The sequence below is a fragment of the Astyanax mexicanus genome, chromosome 21 (assembly GCF_023375975.1).
Source record: "Astyanax mexicanus isolate ESR-SI-001 chromosome 21, AstMex3_surface, whole genome shotgun sequence".
Taxonomy (NCBI): Eukaryota; Metazoa; Chordata; class Actinopteri; order Characiformes; family Acestrorhamphidae; genus Astyanax; species Astyanax mexicanus.
In genome coordinates, this window is record NC_064428.1 from 5,759,618 (window position 1) to 5,782,870 (window position 23,253).

Sequence of the window (23,253 nt, forward strand, 5' to 3'; positions counted from 1 at the left end):
GGCCCTTTCAATTATAACAATATTTTATTTTAACACAATGTTTAGACTGTTATTAAAAGGAATCTGTCTGATATCACAGGTCAATTTCATATAGTCCTGATAGTACACCACATGTATTTGTCACTCACTTAATATCAGAAGATTTTGATGTGTCATTTCAAAATAAAGGCCCTTTAAATTACTACAATATTTTATTTCAACACAATGTTTAGACTGTTATTAAAAGGATTCTGTTTGATATCACATGTCAATTTCATATAGTCCTGATAGTACACCACTTTTATGTTTCACTCACTTAAAATCAGAACATTTTGATGTGTCATTTCAAAATAAAGGCCCTTTAAATTGTAACATTTATGTAATTTTACACAATGTTTAGACTGTTATTAAAAGGATTCTGTCTGATATCACAGGTCAATTTCATATAGTCCTGATAGTACACTACTTGTATGTGTCACTCACTTAATATCAGAACATTTTGATGTGTCATTTCAAAATAAAGGCCCTTTAAATTGTAACATTTATGTAATTTTACATAATGTTTAGACTGTTATTAAACAAAATCTGTCTGATATCACAGTTCAATTTCATATAGTCCTGATAGTACACCACTTGTATGTTTCACTCACTTAATATGAGAACATTTTGATGTGTTATTTCAAAATAAAGGCCTTTTAAATTATAACAATATTTTTATCTTAACACAAGTTTTGACTGTTATTAAAAGGATTCTGTCTGATATCACAGGTCAATTTCATAAAGCCCTGATAGTACACCACTTGTATTTGTCACTCACTTAATATCAGAACATTTTGATGTGTCATTTCAAAATAAAGGCCCTTTAAATTGTAATATTTATGTAATTTTACACAATGTTTAGACTGGTATTTAAAAAAATCTGTCTGATATCACAGGTCAATTTCATATAGTCCTGATAGTACACCACGTGTATTTGTCACTCACTTAATATCAGAACATTTTGATGTGTCATTTCAAAATAAAGGCCCTTTAAATTGTAATATTTATGTAATTTTACACAATGTTTAGACTGGTATTTAAAAAAATCTGTCTGATATCACAGGTCAATTTCATATAGTCCTGATAGTACACCACGTGTATTTGTCACTCACTTAATATCAGAACATTTTGATGTGTCATTTCAAAATAAGGGCCATTTAAATTATAACAATATATTATTTTAACACTAGGTTTAGACTGTTATTAAAAAAAAATCTGTCTGATATCACAGGTCAATTTCATATAGTCCTGATAGTACACCACGTGTATTTGTCACTCACTTAATATCAGAACATTTTGATGTGTCATTTCAAAATAAAGGCCCTTTAAATTATTACAATATTTTATTTCAACACAATGTTTAGACTGTTATTAAAAGGATTCTGTCTGATATCACATGTCAATTTCATATAGTCCTGATAGTACACTACTTGTATGTTTCACTCACTTAATATCAGAACATTTTGATGTGTCATTTCAAAATAAGGGCCCTTTAAATTGTAACATTTATGTAATTTTACACAAAGTTTAGACGGTTATAAAAAAAATCTGTCTGATATCACAGGTCAATATCATATAGTCCTGATGGTACACTACTTGTATGTTTCACTCACTTAAAATCAGAACATTTTGATGTGTCATTTCAAAATAAAAGCCATTTAAATTATAACAATCTTTTTTTTACCACTAGGTTTAGACTGTTATTAAAAGGAATCTGTCTGATATCACAGGTCAATTTCATATAGTCCTGATAGTACACCACTTGTATTTGTCACTCACTTAAAATCAGAACATTTTGATGTGTCATTTTAAAATAAAAGCCATTTAAATTATAACAATATATTATTTTAACACAATGTTTAGACTGTTATTAAAAGGATTATGTCTGATATCACAGGTCAATTTCATATAGTCCTGATAGTACACTACTTGTATTTGTCACTCACTTATTAACAAAACATTTTGATGTGTCATTTCAAAATAAAGGCCCTTTAAATTGTAACAATCTTTTATTTTAACACAATGTTTAGAATGCTATTAAGATAAATCTGTCTGATATCACATTTCAATTTCAAGTGGTGTACTATCAGGACTATATGAAATTGACCTGTGATATCAGACAGATTTTTTTTTTTATAACAGTCTAAACATTGTGTAAAATTACATAAATGTTACAATTTAAAGGGCCTTTATTTTGAAATGACACATCAAAATGTTCTGATATTAAGTGAGTGAAACATACAAGTGGTGTACTATCAGGACTATATGGAATTGACTTGTGATATCAGACAGATTTTTTTTTAATAACAGTCTAAACCTAGTGTTAAAATAATATATTGTTATAATTTAAATGGCCCTTATTTTGAAATGACTCAAAATGTTCTGGTATTAAGTGAGTGACACATACAAGTGTTTTTTTAATTATTATTATTATTATTATTATTATTATTATTATTATTATTATTATTATTATTATTATTATTATTATTATTAAAATAACATAATTGTTATAATTTACAGGGCTTTTATTTTGTGTACTACCAGGACTACATGAAATTGACATGTGATATCAGACATAACATGTGATATCATGTGGATTCATTTTAATACCACTCCACAACATAATGTCTTGATATTAGGGGGGGGGGGACTTTTATTTTGAAATGTGTTCCTTCTCACGCTTACCGCAATGTTCAGTGTATGCGCGCTCTGAGAAACAGCGTGGGGGCTAGTTTGACCAAGCGTTTTGAAGTGGGGGCTGGCTTGACCGCAGTGTTCATTTGTAGTTTACAGTAAGAACACATGTCCTGACATCTAACGTTTATATTAACTTCTGACAAAAATCTATGAAATGTAAAGTTACATTCTTTTTCATAAAAGGACACCATCATAAGAAGAGCTCTCAGTAGAAACAATAAAAAATGCGGGACACAATGCTAGTCAGTTTGGAGAAAATGTAAATATACACCATACAGTGCATAATTAATAATAATAATAATCAAATCTGTTATATTATTTGAAATATTAGGTGATAACTGATCAGTTTTTGTCATATGTATATAATTCAGACCTTCCACGTATAATGTTTTCTAGCAACAGTAAATGTAATGTGGAGTAACATGTTTAGGTTGTTAAATCACCTTTACTTGGGTGTAACTAATAATAAACAGAATATAGAAAAAAATATATTATTTGGGATTAAAAGTAATTCCGCAAATGTTTTTCTAGGAAACTATAGTGTGGGCTTTGGTTCATATTAGCAAATGTGCCCCCCCCCAATATCAAACCCACTCCTACGCCCTTGGATGGATGGGTGGATGGATGGATGGACAGCTGGATGGGTGTATAAATGAATGGATGAATAGATGGAATAATGGATCAATGAATAGATGGATGGATGACTGAATGACTGGATGCATGAATGAATGGATGGATAGACGGATGGAAGGACGGACGGACACACGGACGAATGCATAGGCGAATGTATGGATGGATCTACAGATGGACGGATGGACGGACGAACGGACTGATGGATGGACGAACTAAAGGATGGAATGATGGATGGATGAATGCAAGAATGAATGGATGGACAGCTGGATGGATGGATGGATGAATGAATGGATGGATGGATGGTTGGATGGATGGACAGACATGGATGTGTCACACTGGATGGATGAATAGATGAATGTATGTATGTATGGATGGATGTGTAAATGAATGGATGAATGCATGTAATAATGGATCAATGAATAGATGATGGGCGACTGAATGACTGGACGGATGAATGAATGGATGGATGGATGGATGGATGGATGGAAGGACGGATGGACAGACGGACGAATGCATAAATGGATCTACAGATGGACGGATGGATAGATGGGTGGACGAACTAATGAATGGATAGATGGATGGATGAATGAATGTATGAATAAATAAATGGATGGATGTACAGAACTTCAATCAGAGAGAAAAGGTATATCAGACTCTAACGAGGCAGATCTTCCTGTGTTTAAGCTGTGTTCACGTGGCTGTGTCCCTGATGTCCGTGTTTAATGGCAGCAGTGTTTGGAGTCTGTCTGTGTTTTGTTGTGTGTTTGAGGTCTGAGTTCTGAGTCAGTGTCTGCGGAGGCCATCTGCCCATCTGACCACAACTGATCCATCCTCAACTGCCGGCGCAGCCCAGCCAAGTGTCTCGCTCTAAACAAAGCCACACTGTTTGTTGCTTTGGAGCGATGCAGACGCTTAACCCCAGCTTCCACTGCTAAAACAATGTCTGAGATTTGCAGCACGGCGACGACGGGCAGTAAAATACAGTATGGTGTCATATTAAATGCATGCATCAAGTTAAATGCATGTAAATGCATCAATCATTTTGAGCTAACTCTGTACTAGGGGTTGGTGATATGGCCCAAAAATAATATTGCATTGTTGTAATATTAATATTCTTTGGTTATTAAAAAAAATATATACAATGTTTTGTAAACTTTTATAATGCAATGTAGCAAAAAACTACCAAAACTCAAAGTGCAGCAAATTTAGTGCTTCATATATGCTGCAAACATATAAAAATTATACAAAAATTATAAAAAATAAAGTAGAGACAAAATGCATATATAATCAGAATATGATGATGCAGCAGGTCTGAAGAGGTTAACTCTTCAGCTCTTTATCAGTTTTCCTCTTATCGGATTACAAAAGTTCATGCTAACGCCTTGACTGTATTATTAACTGCAGTTATCAGATTCTAAAGTTCATGTATTCTTTGCCCTTACAATGACCTTGTATTTATGTTTCTTCATTTTGTTTTTTTTACTTTTTGACAAAAGATTCAGATTCTGACAATTTTAATTTACATTGTATTATGATTTAATGATGGGTGGGTATTTTTAAGATTAATTCAATTATTTAAAATATATCTCTATCTAATTATAAATTAAAGCTTATAACACACTGATACCTCATTCAGCTAATCAGTTAACATTATATTTATAAAACTGAATCTGTTTACTGGCTAAGAATAAGCAAACATCCAAGATAAGAAACTCCTGTTGTTTATTTGACCAGATTCAAAGCCACAACCCTAAAGAGCAATATGAGTAATAAATAGTGAAATTATATTTCTCACTTCCAGACTTCAGTCTTCTTCAGAATCAGTCTTGTTTCTGTCTCAGTATTATTTTTACTCATTTCAGTTTCTATGCGTGTTTTTTCTTTTTCGTTTACAGCTTTTTGGATGGGAGCACAGCTTTTTAAAGCAAGTGCATTTTTAATTCTTTATTCACCAAGTACCAGAAGTAAAATAAAAAAATAAAAATAGAATTAGAATAAAATAGAAAAAAAATGGTTATAATAAAGTATGGTTTATTTGATAAATAATTAAGATCAAAAGAAATTAAGACTAATACAACAAAAATTAGTTTAAATGAGCTAAAACTAACTTTTACATAATACAATAAAAATACTAATAAATCAATGAACTAAAAATAAATAAATAAATAAAAGCATTAATAATAATAAAAATAATAGTAATAATAAAAGAAAATCAAAATAAGTTAAAAAAGCTATAATACAAAACTTTTAATAATAATAATAATAATAAAGAAAAATAAAATAAGGAGGAACTATTTTTTTATCTTTTTTATCTTATTTATTCTCCCCTTAAAATATCTCAATATACAGCCATTAATGTCTAAACCACCAGCAACGAAAGTGAGTTCACCCCTCAGTGAAAGTTCCTGAAGTGTCAATATTTTGTGTGGACACCATTATTATCCAGAACTGTCTTAACTCTCCTGGTCATGGAGTTTACCACTGGAATGCTTTTCCACTCCTCCATTAAGACATCACAGAGCTGATCGCGGATAATCGAGACTTTACGCTTCTCCACCTTTTGCTTGAGCATGCCCCAAAAATGGTCTAATGGGTTAAGATATGGAGACATGCTCGGCCAGTCCATCACCTTTATGCCCGGATCAGACTACATGATTTTAGCCGATTTTGACCTGATTTTGTTGCGCAGACACATTGCGTGCGTCGGATCCGAATTTCATTGTCGTGAGTGATAAGGATCTGTGTAGTGTGGCACAGTCAAAGAGCAGTAATTTGACGTGAGCGACGCCGTCAGGGCGTCTGACGGAAAGACTAGCATGTTAGAATTTTTTGTATTTTATCGCCTAGTTTGACACATGCTGCTCTACGACGAGCTCCCTGACGCTGACCAATAGGAAGACAGAGCGTTTTGTGGCGCACAGATGTAAACATGGGAAAAGAAAGCAGGATGGTGCTCCTGAAGCTCACTGGACCAGAGAAACAGAAGAATAATCTAATAATCTACTTCATCCATGAAATATTCTGTTTACAGGCACTGAAACCTAAGTAGCTACATCTTTACCAGACCTTAAGTTCTCTCTGGAGTACACGAAGCATGGAATGTCCATTTGGGTCACCCAGGAACCCAGGAGCCCACAGTTGCTTTTCCCCCTTTTTTTAGTTTATTCAGCACAAAAGAGCTTCCATCACGCAAAGAGCTTCTGTAGCCGTGATTCTCAGATTGTATGCTCCTACCCTGTGATGACCTACGGACTCACGCGAGGACGCAGACGATGATTGGTAGGTGACTAAAGTGTAGCGTTACCAGTTCTCCGAGAACGACGCAAAACGAAAATAACTGCTTAATCTGACATAGTGAACATCGTGAGGGACAAAAATGGCGTGTAGTCTGAGCTTGGCATTACCGTCAGCCTCTTCAATAAAGCAGTGCTCGTCTTAGAGGTGTGTTTGGGGTCATTATCATGCTGGAACACTGCCCTCCAACCCATTTTACAGAGGGAGGGGATCAGGATCATGCTCTGCTTCAGTATTTCACACAGTACATATTGGAGTTTACCTCCCCAACACCTGCTGCACTCATGCAGCTCCAGACCATGACATTCCCAACACCATGCTTGACTGTAGGCATGACACATCTTTTTTACTCCTCACCTGATTGTTGCTGAATGCAATCCAGTCATTATAGCAATGCTACAAAATCTGGTAGATACCGTCCTTCCCTGGACAGTAGAGACAGTTACTCTAACAAAAGCAAGTTGAACTTGTTTTAAAGCTTGTTTGAAAGAGTGAAACAATGTAAGAGGAGGGTCCAGTCCAAATACAGTACCAAACTGTGGTACTGGTTGCACTACCTGAGCATATCAATGTGGTACAGTAGATTCAGTTTGCATTAAAATATTAAGAACTAAAATCTATCAAATTTCCACCTGTAATTTTTTATCTTACATTACATTAGTAAGTGTTAAGTGCTTCACCCTTTAGAACCTGTATGTAAGTCTAAGCATCAGTCCTTTACTCTCAGAGCTACTACAGTTTTATTGGTACCACTTTAAAATAAGACTACCTTTATAAAGGGTTTATACATGGTTCACAATTAGTTTATTAATGGTTACTTATTAGGTTGTAAATGCCTTAAAAATCATTAGTAATCAGTTATAACACATAATTAGAAAGGGCAACAATATAGATGGCTGTGGGTTTTTTAAGGCATTTACTACCTAATTAGTAACCATTAATAAACTAATTGTAAACCATTTATAAACCCTTTATAAAGGTAGTCTTAAGTGGTACCGTTTTATCATTATTAACATCAGTTTGATTGGCCTGAGAGTAAAACCGTTTGGAATCACTTATCAACCACCAGTCACCAACAGTTCACTGCAGTTCCTGCATTACAGTTAATAGCTAAATAGGGTAGTAAACACTGTAGTTCACTGCCTGGCTCTCTTTTTGTTTATTTTCCTCTGTCTAAATCCTTCTGAGATTCTCAGTAAGAATACAGTATTACCTGTATAAACTTTCATGGGTCAGTTTTGACAGTAACGTTAACACAAAGCCCAGCTCTGCTTTCCCAAAGTAACAGTGCACAGCTTCTGTGATCTTCCATACCACATGTTCCAGTGTTTCATCTTCCTCATTTTTAGCTCTAGCTTCTGGTTTCCCTTTGGATTTCCATCTCAAATCCCTCTCTCATCCGCCTGTTCTTACTGTGGCTGGTTTCGATTTTTCTTTTCCTAATTTTGACCTTTACAAAAACAAACAGATTCTGTTTTGACACTGATCAATTTAAAAAATTCATTGACAACTTTGTAGTTCTATAATAAGTAGAAACTGTAGTCCTGTATCTGTTCTGTCTGGACAAAAAAAAATCTCCACCTGGATTTAAGTAAGTAAATTATCTGGGGTTGATGCTGCAGTTGATCTGCAGGTTTAGGTTCAGCAACAGTATGTGCTGAAAGAATGAGGTCAGCTGACTACCTGAATATAATGAATATTATACACCAGATTATTCCATCAATGGATTTTTTCTTCCCTGATGAACACGGCCATATTCCAAGATAAGACAATGTCAGGATTCATGGTGCTGGAATTGTGAAAGAGTTCAGGGTTCAGGGAGCATGAGATCATCATTTTCACACATGGATTGAGAGAGAGTTCACCACAGAGTCCAGAGCTTAACCTCATTGAGAATCTTTGTAATGTGCTGGACGGAGAAGAGAGGCTTTGTGCAGTGGTCAGACTCTACCATCATCAATGCTGCTGCAAGATCTTGGTGAAAAATTAATCCAGCAACACTGGATTGAAATAAATCTTGAGACATTGCAGAAGCTTATTGAAACAATGCCACAGAGATCACTAATTACAAAGCAAAAAAGGCCCTATTTAATCTATAGGTGAGCTGTCAACCGTGCACCATGTAGTTTGGTTTAGGGCGTGTCAGTGTGTTTTTGCTGTCATAACGACAGGAAAAGTAGACCTTGCGCAGCTCAAAATGTGCAAAAGGCATGCACTAGTTATCTTAAATAATAATCACGGGTGTGTTTTGGGCGTTACATGAAGTAAACTAATCAGCATGACACTTACCTTTCCTTTAATAAGAGCCTATTCTGTTTATTTTTGATGTAAAAGTTGAAAAAGGATTTGTTCTCTGTCGCTATTTAAACAACGCAGGTGGAACGTGTAAAAATAGACTGTTGGCGAGGTGTAAGATAGCAATTAGCATTGTGACGCATCTTGGTCAGGGTGCAAGATAGGGCCCAAGTGTTTTATATGAACAGAGGAGCTGAAAAAAAGGACAAATGTTAAATTAAATGAGTTTTAAATAGATATGCATTTTCCCCTGTTTTACGGTAAGTCATTGCAATACATAAAATATAATGCTTACATACAAACAATAAATAAATGATATAAGATGATAACTTCCACTGCGTGTGCATGAGTTTCTAAAGTGCAGATTTCTTTCATTTCAGATACAAACGCAAAAGATGCATTACTTACTCAGTTTGACTCCAATTGTCTGGAATAACGCATTTCTAATTTTCAGTGTGCGTATGCATATATTTAAGAATAGTTTTGCGGGAAATCTTTCTGTGATATTATTATAAAATATTACTGGAAGCTTTACTTATAGTAATTGCTCTGAAAAAATGAAATTACTGTTGTTTTGTCTGAATTGCATTTTGATGGATAAAATCATTTATGACCCATCAAATCAGCATACTAAAGCATAAAAAAAGTCAGAATATGAAATGTAATTATTTAAGGTAAGTCGGTGAGGAGGGTTTTGCATATCTTAGTGTGTGTATATGCATTCAGGTACTGCGCATATTTTTATAACTGTCTGGCAAATGTGTACTGTCTCCAACTGTGTGTGTGTGTGTGTGTGTTTCTGCTTCACTGCGTCTTCTCATCAATTCAACATTGCACTAAATGGTGCCTGAGGCACTTCTCCAGCAGCTCTCTGGCCCCTCCCTCCCACGCACTGCTCCGGCCCACAGAAGGCCGATCCAGGCCTCAGAGCTCTACACACACTTTTTCACCAACACACACTCACTGTACAGAGGATTCTACATGATATTAGCACTTTTGCACTGTTTTTTTCTGAAAACGCAAACACTTTTAGGCTCGCTCTTACCAAGGGCCCTATCTTACACCCTGCACAAGGCGAGTCGTGATGCTCATTGCTATCTTACACCCCACTAACAGTCTATTTTAATGCCTTCTGCCTTAACCCTTAAAATAGTGACAGAGTTTATGAATATGTCTACGCTGATGGTTCTGGTGATCTGGAAATTAGGTGTGTTTAGGTAAAGTTAGTGCGTATTGCTATGTTTGGCAACGAAAAATACAGGTGCACCACTGACTTATTCGAACCCTGACAACAAGCAGCATGGCCAAAAAAAACTGCATGGCCAAAAAAAAATCTCCGCCTGGATTTAACTAAGTAAGTAAATGATGTGGGGTTGGTTGATGCTGCAGTTGGTCTGCAGGTTTAGGTTCAGCAACAGTATGTGCTGCTGAAAGAATGAGGTCAGCTGACTCTACCTGAATACACTGAAAATTATAGACCAGGTTTTTCCTGAATCAATGGATTTTTTCTTCTATGATGAACACGGCCATATTCCAGATAAGACAATATCAGGATTCACGGTGCTGGAATTGTGAAAGAGTTCAGGGTTCAGGGAGCATGAGATCATCATTTATCATTTTCACACATGGATTGAGAGAGAGTTCACCACAGAGTCCAGATCTTAACCTCATTGAGAATCTTTGGGATGTTCTGGATGGAGAAAAGAGGCTTTGTGCAGTGGTCAGACTCTACTATCATTAAAATTAATGCAACACTGGATCAAAAAAAATCTTGTGACATTGCAGAAGCTTATTAAAACAATACCACAGCGAAATTGTCCTGCAATTAAAGGTTGTCTATGGTAACGTGGTGGCATTTTTTTTCGGCCAGGCAAAAGCTATTTTTAACAAGTGATGATGAATATTATTATGGTTGTTAAATCATTGAGTTTACTGGAAATGTGCAGAAAATTGTACATGCAGCAGAAAGAGATTAAATAAAAAAATATTAATTTAAATTTAACTAATAATTTAGCCTTTGATTAAAGCATCTGGGCCAAATCCACCCTTCCTCCTAAACGTGTGAGGTATTAATGTATTCAGCACCACCATGTCTCTCTCTCTCTCTCTTTCTCTCCTTTCCTCGTTTATCTTACTCCTTTCAGCCTCCTGCCTCTGCAGCCTTTGCCTGCAAACCCTTATCCCTTCTGTCAGAAAATCAATCAGTGAATTTGAAGCACTCATGATGAGGCTCATAGTCTGCCAGGTTAAAGAGTTTTGAGTAATGTATCATACACCTACATGAGACTAGCCAGACTGCAGTATATTCACAGCTTTACTCCATACTAAACCATACCTTTCAATCCATCAGCAGGACACTATACAACCCTAATTCAGAAAAGGTTCAGGACAATGTAAAAAAAAAATGTAGATTTCTGTGTTTCTAACATCTACTTTGACTTTTTAGCTTTTGATTGCAGTAGGCTATAAAAATATACAAATATATTTTATTTTATCTATATTTTGTCTGATCAGTTTAATTTCCTGTATTAATATGCCTCTCTATTATTAATTTAGATATATTGCAGTATGTTGATTTAGAGTTGTAGGTGGCATGTAAGACGATCACACTACCACCACCATGTTTTACGTTCAGTCCAAAGAATATTTACCCAAAGTCCTGGGGATCATCAAGACCGGTGCTTGTGTTGTTTTTGTTCAGCAGTGTTTTTTATCTTGGAATTCTCCCATGGAGACCATTTTCACCCAGTCTCTCTTTCTTATTATTGAATCATTAACACTGATCTTAACTGAGGCGAGTGAGATCCTGCAGTTCTTTTTAAAAAAGTTTTGGGATCTCCTGGATGAGTTCTTCATGCCCTTTTGGAGTAATTTTGGTTGGCCGGTCACTCCTGGGAAGGTTCACCAGTGTTCCATGTTTTTTCTCCATTAGTGAATAATAGTGAATCACTGTGGTTCTCTGGAGTCCCAAAGTTTTAGAAATTAATTTATAACCTTTTCATAACTTATATATGATCAATGACTTTGTTTTCTCACTTATTTTTTAATTTCTTTAGATCACGGTATAATAATAATAATAATAATGTGCTGTTTTTTGAGATCTTTTATCTGCTTCATGTTGTCAGACAGATTCTATTTAAGTGATTTCTTGATTCTACAGGTTTGGCAGTAATCAGGCCTGGTTGAGGTTAGTAGTGAAATTAAATTAAAGCTAAAATTTGATGAACTCAGCTACTCCTTATTATCCTTATTAATATATTTGCACTACTGTTCATACTGGAATTTCAATCCCCCATCAATAACCAAACTGTGACTAAGCTATTTTTTTAAATAATTTAATGTGATTTAGAGTGTGCATTTAATCATGTTTACTATTTAGGGATGGTTTATGAAATAAAAAAAAGGTCAATATGAAATATAAAATATACAATACAAAGAAAATGAACTTAAATGTTTTAGGTAATTAGATTTATTTGCTATATAGACATTATAGTGGAATATTAAAGCCTTCGTTTTTTGTGCATTACAGATAAAAATAAATTTGGGTCAGGGATTAATGCAATTATAATTTTCTATATGTTCTGTACAGTATTAACAATAAAACTACTTGACTAAACTATATACTCAAATACACACATATATTTTGTATATGTAGAGCGAGGCTGCTGTTAGAATGTGCTGGGCCACTGGGAGCAGTTCAGGAAACAGATTGAAATTCACACTGGGACCATTACTCTGCTTAGTCTTTATCCTCTTAGGAGCGGCCGGTAGCCCTGCCGTCCCTTTTGCCCTCTGGCCGGTCCCTCTGTGGCTTCCGATAGTGCTTTTATCTTAACGCTGAGCTGCAGGCAACACTGCGCAAGATTTTTAGAAGATGCCTCTTCTTCTAAAAAGAGTCTAAGTTACACTACATACATCATTTGTTGATATGTAGCTGAACATACTGTATATTTTACATTTATATTAATTTAGTTTTTGCTTTTTGCCATTTTTTACGTCATTTTTTAAGGATTTTACTCATTTTAAATTTGCTGGATGATGCACGATGGTTGTTACAATTGCATCAGAATACCATTTTTTTAAGATACAGTATATTGTAAATGAATACTGAAGTGATCTATCAGACTATGAAGTAACACATAATGAATCATGTAGTAACTTAAAAACAGTGTTAAAAACAAACCAAAATACTCTGTAAAGAAGCATTTAGGTGCTCTTATCTGAGGAGCTGTTAACTTGGGGTTTCTGAGCCTGCTAACTCTATGTAACTCTGGTGCAGTCCTGATGAGTGCCAGTTTCATCATAACCTTTTTGATGGTCTTTCCGACTTCACTTGAGGATAGTTTCAAAGTTGTTGAAATGTTTCAGATTGACTGAGCTTCATTTCTTAAAGTATTTTTTCTTTATTTAGTTGAGTAGTTGGATTAGAACATTACTCAAATATTCACTATTCACTGTATACCTGTAACTCTACCTCTTCACTACTTTACTTTAACTGATGCTCTCAAACTAACATTATCCTGTAGGAACAACACTTTACAACAATTAACAACAATTAAAGGCATGTACTAATTCCCTTAATTAACTATGTATGAGTTTTGGGCGTAATGTGAAATAAACCAGTCAGTGTGTCAGTAGCCATTCCCTTTAAGAGGCAGGTGAGCTATGACTTTGGCGCGTTCGTATTTTAACAGCACGGAGCTTTTGTGTGTCTCAGTAGCGGATACTGATCTGCACGTTCACGCTGAGAAGATACACCAGCAGCTCATTTAAGGGAACAGTAATTTTATTTTATTCTTTATTCTGTTTATTGTTGAGTTAAAAGTCGAGTTTGTGCTCTGCAGTGTGTGTGTGTGTGTGTTGTGTGTGTGTTTAATGAGTGGGGGTGTACGCAGCGCTGGGTGCACCTATAGCAACTCTAATGATTGACTGTTGTCTAAGTTTATTTCAGTCAGAAAAATGCTTTTGGCCTTACAATGTTATCTTTTTAAAGTTTGTTTGGCATATTGTATTTAATATATCACATTTTTTCCTGAGTTCATTAAGACATTAGTTCTTAACTCATCCAGAAAAAGATTAATCTGACTTAAAATGGAACAGAAACCAGTTTTACAGCTCAATAAACATAATAATGTTATACAAAATATACACCAGAAACAACAGTTACCTATCTTTAGAACAATGTAACATTTGGAAAAAGCAGACCTGTCTCTTATTATAAATAACATATATTCTGTAAAAAATACAATTTGGTTTTGCATAAACCAGATGTTAAAGTCATATAAAAACAAGCAATTCAAACTGTTATCAAATTACACTATGCAATTCTTGAAGACGCCTTTCTGTACTATTAATGACCTAATTATCATATATATATATATATATATATATATATATATATATATATATATATATATATATATATATATATATATATATTATTATTATTATTATTACAGCTATAAGAGAGCACTTCATTTTCTGAATCAGTTTTTCTGATTTTGCTATTTAAAGGTTTATGTTTAATTAAAATAAACATTTTTGTTTTATTCTATAAACTACGGACAACATTTCTCTCAAATTCCAAATAAAAATATTGTCATTTAGAGCTTTTATTTACAGAAAATGAGAAATGACTGAAATAACAAAAAGGATGCAGAGCTTTCAGACCTCAAATAATGCAAAGAAAACAAGTTCATATTCATAAAGAGTTTTAAGAGTTCAGAAATCAATATTTGGTGGTTTTAATAATCCTGGTATTTAATCACAGTTTTCATGCATCTTGGCATCATGTTCTCCTCCACCAGTCTTACACACTGCTTTTGGATAACTTTATGCTGCTTTACTCCTGGTGTAATAATTCAAGCAGTTCAGTTTGGTGGTTTGATGGTTTGTGATCATCCATCTTCCTCTTGATTATATTCCAGAGGTTTTCAACTTGGTAAAATCTAAGAAACTCGTCGAGTAACGGAGGTCAAACATGTTTATTTTTCATAAACCATAATTTGACATACTGAATTATTGTCTTGGGGTCACCACAAAGCATGCGCTTAGGACTTGTACAAATCGCCCAGCCCTCGTAGCTTCAGTGTTTAAGGCCTGGCAGGTGTAAAGTGTGCAGCGATGCCGGAAACACTTTTTATAAAAAGAGAATCTGGAAGACCATGGGAAAAGGCTGTTCTTGGACTATACTCACGTCACAGCATGTGATGCTATTAAGGAGACTCTTTCATCAGTAGTGATGTTAATACAGCTGGAAAGAATGTGTGTGTGTGTGTGTGCAAGTGTGTGTGAGAGTGTGTGTGTGGGCTGTGCAATCTGAAAATAGATAAATAGAGGCAGCACACACAATCACACACATTAACTTAATGTAATATACTGGGTTTGTAGTGTTAGTGACCCATTATCAAGCTATCTGAGAATGTGCGTGTGTGTGTGTGTGCGTGTGTGCGTGTGTGTGTGTGTGTGTGTGCGTGTGTGTGTGTGTGTGTGTGTTACTCAGAGTGAGAGGACAGGCCAGAGTGCTTTGCTCTGTCACTTCGCTGAGCTGCGAACTGATATGTCAGAAAATCAATTAATTACTTTTAAGTAGCAGTTAACAGCATCCACACAATACAACCACGTTAATTATTGAATAGAACTAGAGCTGAGTTATTTTCTCTCCCTCTCTCGTAACTAACGGACCCACGGCGTGAGAGGAAAGAGGAGAAAGAAGAGAAAAGAGGAGAAAATAGCCAGTAAGGATCGGGAGGGGCGGGGGAATTAAATATAGAGAGGGAAAAGGGGCAGACGGGTCATTAGTAGATTTGCGAAACTGAGACGGTTCTACTCTTGGTATCAAAAATGCAAGAATTAAGAGGTTTTTCTAACATATATGTTACAGTAACCTCCTCCTTTAACCATTTAAACCATATACTGTATACAATCATCATGGAAAATTACATTGGTGAACTGTAACAAACCAATTTCACCAGAATTTTACTCTTTTACTGTTTATTTTAACAGTATTTTACTGTATATTGAATTATAGCATGTTATTCTTATTTTACTGTGCTTCGATTGAGTGATATACTCAATATAAATTGTGTAATGTACTGTAAATATAGTCTGTTTTCTAGAATGGATGCAACAATGGTGTACTACAATGCTAGCTCTAAAAAATATATATAATAATTTAAGATAACAAGATAGCAATCCCTTTTTATTTGGGTTATATGGGTAGTGCCCGCCCCATGCTGTGAGTAATTATTCAATCATGTTTAAACTAAATAAACTTAAGAGAAGGTAACCCTGGTGGAAAAAACTTCAAACTGATGGTGAGTTCAAGTTGGTTAAACACTTCCATTATCCAAATAAATGACAGCAGAAGCCAATATGAAAATGTACCACCTCTTTATATATACATTATGAATTGTTTTTGATCAAAGTGGTCCAGCGGTCTCAAACGCTGCCACTATGATCCGAAGATCGCTGGTTCGAATTCTGGTCATGCAGCTTGCCATCAGCTGCCAGAGCCCTGAGAGCCCTCAATTTCAAATAAATTAACATTGAAATAAATTAAAATTGAAATAAATTAACAAAAATTAACCTTACTTGTGTCCCTTAAGCAGCTTATGTCCCAGCATCCATTGTTCTGTATTTGACTGGAACAGTATATTCCTTTTAGTTTTACCTTTAAAATTAAAGACATTTGTTACAGTGTATTGTATATTTCTATTTAATGTATTCTGTGAAGTCCCCCAGGGTTCTATTTTAGGCTCTGTGAAGTTTAAAGGTGTCCAGCAAAGTACAACTGAGATAGGTAGATGTGTATGTTTTAAACAGTACTGTTTACACTAGTTAAAAGTAGAAATCCACCCCCTTTATGGCCTGGGCTACCCACCTATGTGTGTCAGTGGCTGAACAGAACTTACATTGCAAAACTGTTATTAGTGTAAAAATGTCTTTATTTTGAAACATTTCTAACTGTTGTCCATCTCGCTGTCTTGCACTGCTGTTAACCAATCAGAGGTGATATGTTTGCATGTATGAATATTTATGCCCACTCCTCCACCAGACTAAAGCAGTGTTATAATGGATCACCGGAGCACGTTTTTACACAAAAAACAGCTCACATGGCAGTCGTTCATTCATAGTAGAGACCACAACTAGACATTTTAATGATTAAAATTAAAATGATGGATTTTTAAGAGTTCTGCAGCCATTATCAAAAAAAAAACTGAATGGATTGTCTGCACTACTGTATATACAGGGTTTAATGGGTCAAAAATAACAGCTAAATCCTAAAATCTAAATAATTGTAGACTTACAAAACCCTGCAGCTGTAAATCTGCATGCCCTGGGCTTCTGGCAGCAATTGATTACCTGAGCCACAGGAAGCTCAGGGGGCATTATTGATCCTGTGTGCCCAGCACGACTGGCCCCAGGGTGGGGTCTCCCGGGGCCCAGAGGGGACAGACTGCCTCTGGGCGACGAAGAAGAGGACATCTTCATCTGCAGGGGTAAATCTGTTCCTTGGTAAGCTGTTCTGAGTGACACAGTGGAGTGGTAACAGTAGAGGTGGGCACTTTCCAGGCCCACAGTGCCACCATTACACCGTGTGGCTTACCAACATCTTCACTGTGTCTACGGTGGAAGCTGAGCTGGCTTCCCTCCCAAACCATTGTCACTCGTCACCCAGTCACCCAGAGAACCCTCAACCACTGAGGTTTCTGTAGTGGCCTGGGTGAGGTTTGATGGGCCACACTCTGCACAGGAAAGTTTATCCACATGACCGTAGATTAGCTGCCAAGAGACTTCGGTCACTTTAAAATACGCCAGGCTGCCTCTTCAAGTGCAATAGAAAATTATAGGCAGTAATTAAATTAAAAAGTAGCAGGTTACTATCTATCTATAGATTACATATAGGTTTGTGTTGTCTCTTAAAATTATGATCTTTAAGTGATAGAAAGAATATTTAATATTTGTTTTCTTTGCATACTTGATTATTATCCTCCATTTAGGCTTTTTTTTATTTTTTTCAGGACCCGACAGGATAGACCACCACAGAGCAGCTATTATTTGGGTGGGTCATTAACTGTAGTTAACAAATTTTATTTATGTTAATGTTATTTTGGAATGCATATAGAGCTCCGTACCATGATGAGTTTCTTTGATTTTACCAAATTAAAAACCTCTATGGAATATAATCAAGAGGAAGATGGATGATCACAAGCCATCAAACCAAACTGAACTGCTTAAATTTTTTGCACCAGTAGTAAAGCAGCATATAAGTTATCCAAAAGCAGTGTGTAAGACTGGTGGAGGAGAACATGATGCCAAGATACATGAAAAAAACTGTGATTAAAAACCAGGGTTATTCGACCAGATATTGATTTCTGAACTCTTAAAACTTTATGAATATTAACTTGTTTTCTTTGCATTATTTGAGGTCTGAAAGCTCTGCATCTTGTTTGTTATTTCAGCCATTTCTCATTTTCTCTTTTTTTTGCAATTAAATGCTCTAAATGACAATATTTGTATCTGGAATTGAATTGAAAAACTCTGTCCATAGTTTATAGAATAAAACAACAATGTTATTTTACTTAAACATAACCTATAAATAGCAAAATCAGAGAAATTGATTCAGAAACTAAAGATGCCTCCTCATTTATTCCATAGTTGTATACTGTGTAATATACTTTAAATATCTGTTTTCTAGAATAGCTGCAAACTGGTGTGCTAAAATGCTGGCTGTAAAAAAGACAACCTATAGAATATAGCACTGGTTAGCATGGTGGTGATGTATGAGGTGTTAGTGTGTGTTGTGCTGGTCTGAGTGGATTAGATACAGCAGTGCTGCTGGAGTTTTTAAACACCTCAGCGTCCTGTGGTCACTGATGAAGGACTAGAGGATGATGAACACTGTAAACTGTGCAGCAACAGATTTACAGATCTACAAGGTGTTTCAGCTGTAGGTAGGAGTGTGTAATAGAGTGGAGGACAGTGAGAGATTAAACACAGTGTTTAAAAACTCCAGCAGCACTGCTGCATCTGATCCACTCACTGTACAAGCACATCATTATACTTATTTTAGAAAAAAATACTCCTACTTTACTATATATACTCAGTGGAGAAGTATTTACAAAGTAGTTTAATCTATTGAAACATTTTTAAAGAACTAGATGCGTTTCTCCAATGACAACTTATTTGTCATTGTCTTCTGAGGTTTTTCAGCAGAACATGCCTCTCTTCTTACGCTCATGAAAACTTCACAGTGGCCTTTCCTCAGCTTTAACATCGGTGACGTTAAGAGACCAAAAAAAAGAATGAAAAAAAAAAAACAAGGAGAGTGCAACCAGGAGATGGAACATGCAATGTGTGAGAGACCGAGGAAGAGTGAAAATCATTTCAGTCGCTAAATGAAATTAGCAGGTTTGAAGTGCCCTGAGGCAAGGAGCTGGGCTTGTCTCCTGAGGCCAGGGCTATTAGCAATGAAGGCACACCACTTTACCATCCTTCAGCTTTTTCTTGTCTTTTCCTTTTTTTTAACATTTTTTTTTTTTGCAAATATATATATAGAGGAGGGTGGTGGGCAAGAGGGAAGAGTATAAAGGCTGAGTAGAGTTTAGGCAAATGGTAGTTTTTTTTTTTTTCTTCTTGGCCAAGATACTCTGAAGATGCTCCCCACTTGGATCTGCTAGTCAGGACAATAGATAGTAGATATGAATTCGGGTCACTTCAATGCATCTGGATCACTCACTTGGGCCATGTATCTGGTGAGGAAAGGTCGAGGTGGAAACGGGCTCTTTGGTAATTCCACAAGTATTCTGCTTTTTTGTCCTTTGTTGTGTTTTATGGTCCAGTGTTTTGTCTTCTTTGTGTCACTTTTATCCTCAATTTTGTGTTTTTTTTGTCATTCAGTATCTTCTGCTTATCTTCCCTCTCTAATTGTTTCTCTCGCAAAGTGATCATACCTTTTTTTCTTGCCCTGAATTCAGAAAAAGGTGGTTAAAATGTCTATACATATAGAAAAAGGTCTGCTTGAAGAGTTCATGTATATTAAGAGTTTATCAATTTTAGAATATTTGTAAAATATTATCACAAGTGATGTCAGGTCTTGATTTCAGGGGCAATTTGCAATTTTTGTTTTTCTTTTATGGTAATTATTAAGTCTATTAGCATCCTAGTGGGACCTAGAGCAATGGCGACACTATACAATCACCATTAATCACTACTGCTTTAGACACTGGTTACTGGGTCATAAAATAATAGTATCAGTCTGTAGTGCCCCAGAATATAAAATGCAGGTATGAATGCAGAAGTTAATTTCTGCTTTATTATTATTATTATTATTATTATTATTATTATTATTATTATTATTATTATTATTATTATTATTATTATTATTATTAATGATATATGTTTTATTGTGTAGATCTCATACTATTGTAAATAAACAAATATAAAAATATTGGAAAGAAAATCACCATAGTCAAATATGTCCAAATTTACTCCTTTGCTCTTCTTTTAAAATCAGTTTCTGTAATATAGTCATATAGTCTAGGTGCGCGCGCTTGTGTGTGCTATACAAAAAAATAATAGCTCACCCCGAACCCTTTTAATCAGGTCTTTTCTATATAGACTAGCGTGATCAGTGATTTCAACTCGAATCAATGATTTCATAGTCGACTATATCGTTATTGATCTCTCAAAAGTTATCATATTACACCAGTTCCGAATTGCACGCTGGAAAACGGAAAGACAGGAGAATCCCGGACAATTTCCTTAAGTGTAATTTGCTGTGCAACTTTGAATTAACCCGTGATCGAAAATATGAGATAAGCCTGGGCCAATGAATGATAATAACGACAAATTTAAGGCCTCAGAACACCAGAAAAAAATTCCCGATATCTGGATGATCTCTGAGGATTATTTTATAGTATGAGGAGTTTGTAGTTCAATATTTTGTTCTCTGACCTTCTCCTTAACCAACAGTCAAGCTGCAGAAATCTCTGTAAAAAGAAAAATAAACATTATTTTCTACATTTTTTTTTTCAAGAAAAGAGTCTATTCATTTATTTATAGATTTGTTTATTTGCTTGTTTTCTTTTTTTTTTTTTTTTTTTTTTACATCGACTGACTCTTACGCAGAGATGTTTCGTTCATATTTGTTTAAATTGTTTAGGAGTAACAAAACGAAATTTCCTTATTTTTTTGCATTTACATTTTTTAGTATTAATACAAAATTAACCAACATTAACCTTTTTGTGGCTTTTATATAAATAGCTAACACATATCTATTAAATATTTAAGATATTAAAATATCTTAAATGTTATATTTATTTTTCAAAAGTGAAAGACCTTGAACCTTGTTGCATTATATTCGTATGAATGAGGTTTTTGGTTTCTTAAGCTATATTTGGTTGTTTTTGCTTTCTTTCAGCACCTCAACAGCTTTGCATATAGCGTGTCTAAATCGTATTTAAAAATAAATCTAAATTCGAATTAATCCCCTAAAATAGCTTTTACTTAACCTTAGACTTAATTTGTTTTAATTTAGCCTTGGTCTGAAAAGTGCACACACACACGTCAAAACTACAAAATTAAGGAAAACCCCGCATGACTTTCCGCGTAACTTTACATCTCGTTTCAAGAGGGTAAGTCGTCACTTACAATCGTGCATTTTGGCGCACAGTCCTGCGTGTACCCATTATACAGATTTAATTTATGCGGAATTTTCTTAAAAAATATTATAGATTACTATACAGATATAATCTATTAACACCATATATTTTTAAATCAGGTTGAACTGTGTCGGATGATTCATTATTATCAGGTTTTACAATTATCAGGTTTTTGGTGGTGCTGAATTTGGACTGATCTTTCATTGAATTGAACTGAAACTCGAAATATTTTGGGAAAATTAGAAAAATATATAAAATATAAATTCCATTTATACTTGAGCAACCTGATTTGATATAAATGGCTATGTCTGAAAATATGCATGTTGTGTATTATTTAACATTACGATTTTCTATTCTAAATCATTTTGGTGTGATCTAGATGAGAACGCGTTGTGTTATTATTAATTAGACGAAGAGTCTGGCTGACACTCATGTCTTGAAGTTTTAGGAGAAGTGCCATTCGCTTTCTTGGGTGTCCAAGCATAGTCTTGTTTTAAGAGCCTAGCCAGAGGGATGTGTATGAAAAATGAAACGCTTTCCAGCTTTCTGCTGCATCCGTGATTTGAAGTGACTGGCCTTTCCTTGCTGTACTGTAGATGGTTAAATTTGGAATATTTATTTGATCCAAATAGCATGATCATTTGCGTGCGGAGTATTTACAAATTACTACCGCATAATATAATAAAGCTTGGGATAAACCAAACGCAAATAAGTGGTTTTGCTTGGCAATGCATTTGGCAATCACAGTCTACAGCAACACTTTTTTCCTGTTAGCTTTGTTTATCTCCATACAACTCACTTTAACAGAATTGTATGTCCAGACAAGTCGTATACAATGTATATTTTTAAGATGTTGTCCTCCCTGAGCACAGTCACGATGTAAAATGCTCTAAACAGTGTAGCCTGTGGAGCGAATGCACTGTCTGAAGATGAAGAAAAACACCATTCAGGTCGTTTGCTGCCCCCTTCTGTTAGTGTGTTTCACGCCATAACACAGTACAGTCTGTCTCTGATCTTCGTTCTGAGAATTCGTGTTCTCAGTGTCGCTCTGTTCGCCACGCACGGTGTGACTTTCACGTGAGACCTTTTTTTATATATTTTTATATTTAAACGCAATTCCAGCTTGATTTACAGGAAATGGAATAAAACGACTTTATTCAAGTTTGAAATAAACAACCGACACGTGTTTATTTCAAGCTTGATTTAAACATCAGGTACAAACAGGTTGGATTTAAGCTTGAATTAAAACAAGCGTTGTAAACAAGCTTAATTCTGGTTCGCATAAAACAGTTTGAACAAACAGGCTTAACTCGGCTTTAGGAAATCTTGATCACGGACTATTGTAGCCTAACATTAGTCTCTACACAACTAAAATAATCAGCAACCTTTGTATATGTATTGTCTCGAAAACCGATTAATAAAATAATAATAAAAATAAAATAAATAAAGCACGTCACGGTGTTTCAAATTATATAACGCATTTTCTATGCATTCTTCCCGCCAAGTACAAACTGTTTAGTTTCTATTTGAGTCCTACTTTCACCGTCAAAACACCATACAACCCAGTCCTCTCTAGGCCACGCGCTGCGCTGAGGAATTCCATTGATCGTTCAGTCTGTCTTGAACAGGACCCTCGCGCTCGCTGCGGACG

General features: G+C 35.1%; 1 protein-coding gene across 3 annotated transcripts in view; it reads left to right on the top strand.

Annotated features, from left to right (window-relative positions):
• Window positions 1-23,253, top strand: part of runx1 (RUNX family transcription factor 1) — a 99,484-nt gene that overhangs the window by 41,979 nt on the left and 34,252 nt on the right. The gene's annotated exons all lie outside the window — the stretch shown is intronic.